Source organism: Aquila chrysaetos, chromosome 17 (genome assembly GCF_900496995.4).
Source record: "Aquila chrysaetos chrysaetos chromosome 17, bAquChr1.4, whole genome shotgun sequence".
In the NCBI taxonomy this organism is placed as follows: domain Eukaryota; kingdom Metazoa; phylum Chordata; class Aves; order Accipitriformes; family Accipitridae; genus Aquila; species Aquila chrysaetos.
In genome coordinates, this window is record NC_044020.1 from 14,790,060 (window position 1) to 14,797,950 (window position 7,891).

The window sequence follows — 7,891 nt, forward strand, 5'->3', positions numbered from 1 at the left end:
ATCATAGGCCCTACCTTTCCCTAGATCATTGACAGGAGATTCTGCCATTCTTCCTTCAATTTTGGAATAATTTATTGTTGATCTTAAAGCTATTTCTTTAGCTGGAGATATGTTCAAACCTTCCTAATGTATTTATGTGGCCCCTACAGGCTGTTAGGATTACCTGGATGTCAACTGTGAACTTTTAAAAAGAAAGTATTATATTGCTAGGTCTTTTGGCTGTGAAAATTAAATTGCAATGATTACACCTAGACCATATTGTCTTAGTTTTCTGTACCTTAAAGGCACAAATAATGAATTCTTCCTTAGCCTGATAATCTATAAAGCCTGATGACAATGCTTTAAGAGAATGACTTTATTGCTGATCTTTAGTAAATTGGGAAGGAAGGGGGAGTGTAACTGGTGGGGAAAGCAGGGGAAGACTTAGGAATGTCTTCTGTGTAGGAGGTGCAGGGCATGAGATTAGACAAGCAAAATGAGAGATGCAGAGAGAAAGGAGAGAGTTAGGGAAAGTAGGGTGGTCATACTCTTAAATGTAAATATGTTTTTCATCTGAGTCCCACTGAAAGCAGCAAAGTACTTTAAAAATAAATAAGCAAAAGCACAGTTACTCTTAAAGCTCATCATATTTTATTGTAGATCTTTTGCTGACATTGTTTTCTTATTGACGTCAATGGAGGTTTCAAAATCAATTGAAAGCAGCTGTCTGTTTTAAATACACATTGAAGTCATCAGGAGAAGTGGTATACAGTCTTTCCCTGGCATACATTTGATACTAGTCCAATATGTCTTTTCATCACAAATTTTTATCATCAATCACTGACTTTGTTTATATTTGCTGCAGTGTAACATGTAGTAGGGCAGATGTATCAGATAAGGGTGCACTGTAATATATAGCTGGTTTTACCAAATCCATCAAACTCACTTACATCTTAAATACAATATTATTTATTTTGCTCTTTTGTCAGCCACTGTCAAGATTTTTCTCTTTTAATATTTTAGAGGACGACTCTCTTTTGAGGAAATAATGTTCAAACTCCATTGTTTTAATTTCTTATATCTATTTATATTGACTTTTATGCTAGTCTATTAGGTTGAATGATTTTTACACAGTGAATTTTCATTGCATGATTACATTGATATATTTTTTAATTTCCAGAGTTGACCCCTTTTTTTAGAATACAGGATATCTTTGTTGAATCATTCCAAAGTGACACTGGGAAAAGGTGTGCTTTACCTGAAATCATCTTATCTCTACAAGAAATTGTATGATTGCTGCTGTTTTTTCAGTCTTACCATGTATGGTCAAAAGTGTCTCATGCAGAAAAGTACAAAGAATATGAACTAGTACATGAAGAATAAAGACTGTCAAATATAATGAAGTATAAGGTGATTATGTTTAGGTGAGGCTAAATATGTGGTAGGTTTTGGTCATTTAAAACCCCTTTCTTCTAATATTTCCAAGTAGTGAACAGAAGAACTTTGTCTAAAGAAGGCTTGTGGTCACTGCAAGTGCCCTGAACCCAGCTGGCAGGGTAGTGCTGTGTACTCAGTCAGAGCGTAAAGGGAAAACAAAATATCATACATGGTTTGATTCTTGAAGGATAGCACTCAGGAAGGTCTGAAAGGGGGAAAACAGCCATCCCTCTGTAAATACAGCACCCATAAATACTGCATTCAAAAGCCCCACAAAATCCTCTGTTGCTGGAACTGGAAATTATGCTTATAGCTATTGTATTTTATTACAAGATGGGTATATTTGTAGTTTCCTTGTATCTTCCTGGACCTGCAGAGGGTGCAAAATCTCCATGTAACGTAGCTTAGAAAAAGCTGAATTAATCCTTCATTCTCCTTGTATATTTTGTTTCTCTGCTAACTTGTAGGAACACTTCAGCAGCAGCAAGATCTTTACTTGAAACTTAATGGTAGAAAAAATGGAGATAAAAGCATTTATTGCTGCAAGCAGGGCTGTTGCCATTTCATTGGCAAAAGTCTTTTATTCTTTGATGTCTAAGACTAATGCCCGAGCCATTCTCTCCAGCCTACTGCTATTCAGTCCCTTGTCATCTCTTTCCCTAATAATATAATATCCTCTGCATCGTCTCTGTTTTTCTTCTTTCTCTCCAGCCTTTTATTTTAATCTCTGTATTTATTCTGGCTAACAGCTCGTGTTTGAACGCTTGCTTCCAGCTCTAAGCTGTTTCATTCACACCATGAACACAGTGGAGGTAAATGGCCAACTGCATGGCTTTGGCTACACATTTTATTTTCACATGATCTCTACAGTACATGGAATAGCAGAATAAAATATCTGAGACATTATTCTGATTTCACTTCATTGATTTTCACTGATTTAGCAGAGGTCTTCAATGTGAGAAAGTGTGAGACCAATGATTAGGGGGAAAGACTTCTTTTAAAGTATTGGGATTTCTGGGATAAAGCTTATCTGCTATCAAAAAAAGCCATTCTTTTCTGCAAACCAAAACACATGCTTAGCTACCATTCAATTAGAGTAGTAGTACTAAGAAAAAAACCCTCAAACTTAAAATACCTGGCAATGGAGGTGCAGGAAAGTTTTTAGAGTATGGTGGTAAAACTTGTCTAACTTTCCATTTTCGTAACAAGCTTTTTTTTTTTGTTGTTGTTTGTTTATTTTTGTTTTTTTACTTTATAGTTGGCACCATTCCAGCTTTGAAAGGGTTGGGTTACAATATAGTTGGGTATACAGCAGCCTTTCAGATTGGTCAGATTTATGTGATGAGCTTTTGTGTAGGAATGAATGGGCACTTAAATTCGGGTCTCTGTATTTGGTCAAGGAGAGATTTCTGTGTGGTTTTTTTTTTTTTTTTAAGCAAGTCACATTCATTTTCTGGCTGTAACAAAAACATCTTATATGTCATCTTTGGGTTGATGGAAAAAAATCAACGTGGATGTCAAGAGGCAAAATGGGTATCCTTATGCTAAGCCCCAGTGCAGCTCCTCGTGTTCAGCGTGGCTGCAGATGACAGTGATCCCAGAGAACAGAAAGAGCTCCTTGAGGCTGGTCCTGATCCCAGTGAAAAACAGTAGAAGCTGAGACATTGCATTTAAGGGATGGAGCTGCACAAATTGATTTTAATAGCAAAATGTTGGGAGAAAGTGATAGACTTTTTTGTGTCTTTTACACAATATATACTGATAACAGTTAGATGTCTCTGGCTTGTGTCCTGTGGAGAGCAGTTGAGAGGTGTTTTAGAGCTTTACTGAATAAGGGTGAACATGTACTTGATGGTGTGTTTCAGCTCCTATTTTAAGGACTGAGAAATAATTTGTTACATGCAGAGGAATATTTACCTGTCTGAGACCTAACAAAATTGTTCTTATGAAACTATGAGTTGGTGTGAGAACAGCAAACTAGCAGGAAAATTTCATCTTGCTGCTGATACTTATCCAGTGCAAGATATTTTGGTCAGAAGTTTCAAAAGTAGTCTCTTAGCATAGTATAATTTGTATTTGAAGATTTTTAATAACTTTGACTAAGTGTGTACATGCAGTTTTCTAAGATGAAAATGATTAATTGTAAATAAGAGGTTTGATTTAAAGATATCATTAGGATAACATCGTAATAGCTGCGTTAATATCATAGTGACAAACTTGTGTTCTTTGTATCCAAGAACAACAAGATTTAGATCTGCTAGAAAGAACACAGCTTTGGTGATATAATTTGGTGGGGAAGAGGAGTACTACCCTTCACAAATGAAAGATTAAGGACTTGAAGCCTATTATGTGCCCATCTGCAGTTTTCTTATAAACCAGTGATATTTATATTTGAATAATTTAGAGAAAGATCTATGAGTAGATGCCTACCCTTTGGGCAGTACAGTGGCCTTCTAGGACTGGAAAGCTGGGGGCTCCAAGTTGTCATAGTGTGCCATTATTCAAAGGGGCAGGCAATGCAAAGTGTCGCAGAGGAAACACTAATGATACAGCTTATTGTAATCCATGGCACATTTGATAATAGAGACCTTAGGATCAGGGAATTATTTTGCAGACTTCCTTGTTCATTAATCATAGATACAGGGGAGTACATGAGAGAGCCTATATACAGCCTAGGACAAAGCTACAAATGATGAAGAATAAAATAGTGCCTTTAGATTTATTTACATGCTAGGCTGAGATCATAGGAGAATCACCTTCCTGAGCAGCAAAGCATTTCTTTTGGTTTGTGCCCCAAATGTGGGTGGCAGGGATGACTGGTCGGAAAGGACTGGTGCAGCATGAAAACCTGGCGTGGACGCTGGGGCGGTGGGGTGCCGATACCTGAGCTGGATACAGCTCCAGGACATTATTTTAAGGACAGCCTGGCCTGAGTGGAGAAGTTTAATGTGTGATTATTTCAACAGTGTATTAACTAATACTTTATTAAGCTCAGAGTGGTAAGAAGGAAGCCATAGGGATTATTTTCCCCCTTGGGAAACTTTCCTCTGTATGTAGGACAATTTATTGTTTCCAAATATTATCATAATGTCCTTCATTATCAGCTGACATTTTTAGAAATCTGGCTGCAGCATTAATTTTATTTTACATGTATCCTAGGGCATGAGAATTGATGGAGGGCCTTGCCAGGAGAAAAAAAACCACATTAATTTTAGTCCTTTTTGCTGATGTCTTTGATTCTTTCATTTCTGTATTAAAAACTTATCATTTTAATAAAGAGACTGATAGACCTTCATATAAATTTGGCAACCTGACGTCCATCAAAAGTGGAATTAGTAACAGGGATAAATAAGAATTTTTAAATAAAAATAGGTGTATGAGGGATTGCTGAAGAAAGGCGGAGGAAAATAAAGGTCTTAATTTGCAATCCATTCCAAGCATGCTGCCTCCAAAGGACTTAATTATCTAAATAACAAAGCTCTTTTTACAAGAAATGATTTATAAAAGCAGCAAGGTTTCTGGTAGTTTGAGTGGTGTTCCTGCAATGAATTTACCACTTGAAAAAACAGCCATTGTTTGACATTTACCTGTGTTTATGAAGGAGAATAGATAGGGAAGGACCCTGCAAAGACAACCTTATGGTAAGACAGGTGCTGCTGCCACTGCAGCCCCGGTGTTATTAATGGCAGCTGTAAACACAGGGGTGTAGCTGTGTGGATTGTTAAGCTCATTTTTTAAAAGCCCATTGACTGGAAAGGGAGTATGATGGGGCTCCTTAGGTACAAGATTTTTAACAGATTTCTTGCCTGTGTAGTTTATAATGATGCAGAGAAGCCCCTAAGCTGTGATGTTCATTTCCAGAACTGGATTTGGGCACAAGCTCTTTTGGACTCACGAAGGGCAGTACCTCTGGGACTCAGTTTGGTAGGTGTAAAGCACAAGATCTGCACAGGGTTTTAAACACTGCATTTCTCTGATAACTGGCACTGTTAAGAACTTTTTAGCTTTTGTGTTTTCCCTCCTCTATAAGCTACTCAGCTCTGCATATGGGCTGTTTTGTATATGCAGATAATGTCAATTCTTACAAGGCAGCAGAATCCAGTGAAAAGTGATTTCGTTCCCATATGCAACTGCTGCCTGCAAACTGCTGGCTCTGTGAAGAGAATGCAGTTTCACATTGCCTCCACACTCAGGAATAGCTGGTTTAGAAGAAAAGCCTGGCTCCATTTGTGGCAAGAAGAGCCTGTGCAATATGCCATGACCATTGGATAAACTGAAAGGATTAAATGGCTGAGAGAATGCATTTAAAAAATGACATTTCTTCTGGATGAGAAATGACAGAAGCTCTTAATATTTTATAATTAGGCAAAACCAGACAAGATTCCAACCAGGATCCTGCATTCTGCAAAATGAATATATGGTCAGAATGAGAGAAGGAAGATTTTTCTTTTAAATGCCATTGCATTCTCACTCAATTTCTATTAACAAACAGGACACTGTTAGTAACTTAAGCAGTAGGAAGCAAATACTCCCCTCTCCTTTCTAGACTGTTGCCTTCCATAAGATGATTAATTTTGGCCGCCTTTAGTTTTCCTCTAAGGATTTAATACCTATTAGGGCAAGGGACATTGTATCAGTGATTTAACCTTTTATCAAAGAAGTTGTGATGAGTTTTGAAGATTTGCTGGTGCACATGCAGTTTCTACATTAGAGGGCGGATCAGGGGATCATCGTGTCCAGGCTTTGACCACATGCTGCAGAGGACAGGCACACACAGCAATCTTTGTCTTGCGAGGCAGAAAGGCCTACGGAGAGCTGATAGAAATAGGTCAGCTTCTCCCCATCCATAGCTCAGAGTTTTGATATAACCCAAGCGTAACTGAAGAGAGGGAGTGCAGAGGTGTATTTAGGAATCTCCAGTTTCCCCACTGTGGATCTGGAGCTTCCTTCCTTCCGCCTGTCTGGCGTTAGTCCTGTTTGGCCACTTTGCTATCTCCTTGTGGTTTCACAAAGAAAAAAAGAGATCAGCTGATGTATTTTAGCAGTGAAGGAGTCCAATTCAAAGCAGGATTGCCTCTTCTCTTTGGTGTAGCTGCTGTGATTAGCTTCTGGCTTACAAATGGTACTAATAAGTCACCGTGTTTCCAGGAGCCTTCAGTTTCATTATCTATTAATATTAAAGAAACAGAATTCTGCTACATCCTTCCTCCTCTTTTTTTTTTTTTTTGTAAACAGCTTTTATTGTCTGTGAAAGAAATCGTATTGAAAGCTCTAGAAACCTGAAATCCTTTCATCAACTTCAGATCAGATATATCACGTCACCCTCAGTGTGAACTTCCAGTTCAATCTGGGATAAGATTCCTACAATGATCTGATTAAGCAGAGGTAAGTGTATTTCCCAGCCTGGTTTTATTTGGGAACTCAACACACTTGGCACAAAACAAAGAATTTTGGGGGAACCTTTTATGCTGTTTTTGTGATAATCATTCAGTCATTATCTTTTTGCAGTTCTTTGCAAATACAGATGAGAGCTTTAGTCAAATTCTCATTCAAGAAGGCATCATCTTAAATTGAAATATAGCGGTTCTTTCTGCAGAAAAGAAATGAGTGTAGAGAAGGACTAATCTTCTGATTTATCTCTATAGACAGGCAGGGAGAGAAAGAAAAGAAGAGTTTGTCTTCTCTAAATGCAGAATGCTTCTCTGGCTATGTTTTTAAGTGAACTAGTAAGTCCTTATAAAGAGAAACTGAAATCCTTGTAAGGTGTTTCTTACACACAACAAGCCTATGAATTTTAATAATATCAGGATATACAAATCTCCACCAAATAAAAAGAGGACTTAAGTGGGGGTTCTCATCAGAGCCACAATAATATTTTTCAAAACTTTCATTTTTGCTTAACTTTAGAGTCCAGATGTTCTCTGAAACACTTCTTGAAAAACAGATTCACAGGTATCTAAAGCTGAAATACAACATCTCCTAAACACCTGCATTGCATTTATTATAAGGCTTATCTGAGGTTGAGTTGTAGTTCTCCCTGGGCCTGATTGAAACCCTATGAAAATCAGGGCAAATGTTTCCACTGTATTGAGTATGCTTTGGATCAGGCCCAGAAATTTCACTTGCTTGTTGACTGTAGCATCAAAGATGGCTCAAACCAGCCCAATTCTGTGGTAATCCAGTCCTTTAAGCTTCTCTTTCCACCTGCACTTCTTAATGCACAAAAAACATAGTGCTATTGAGTTACATCACGGTGCCTGTACTGATGCCCATAATGTGCCAAAACCCTCTGGTGCAATTTGACCTTTTATTAGGAAAACTTTGGAGGGAATAGTCTCAAAAATAAAGATTGGATTATGCTTGGTACCTTTTCTCTAAATGTAAAAGTGCTTCAAAGAAGAATTTAATCTTCACTATCTCAAGTCTCTGCCAATTTGGAGACCTCTTGCTGGCCTTCTGCTGTATGGTCTATGCA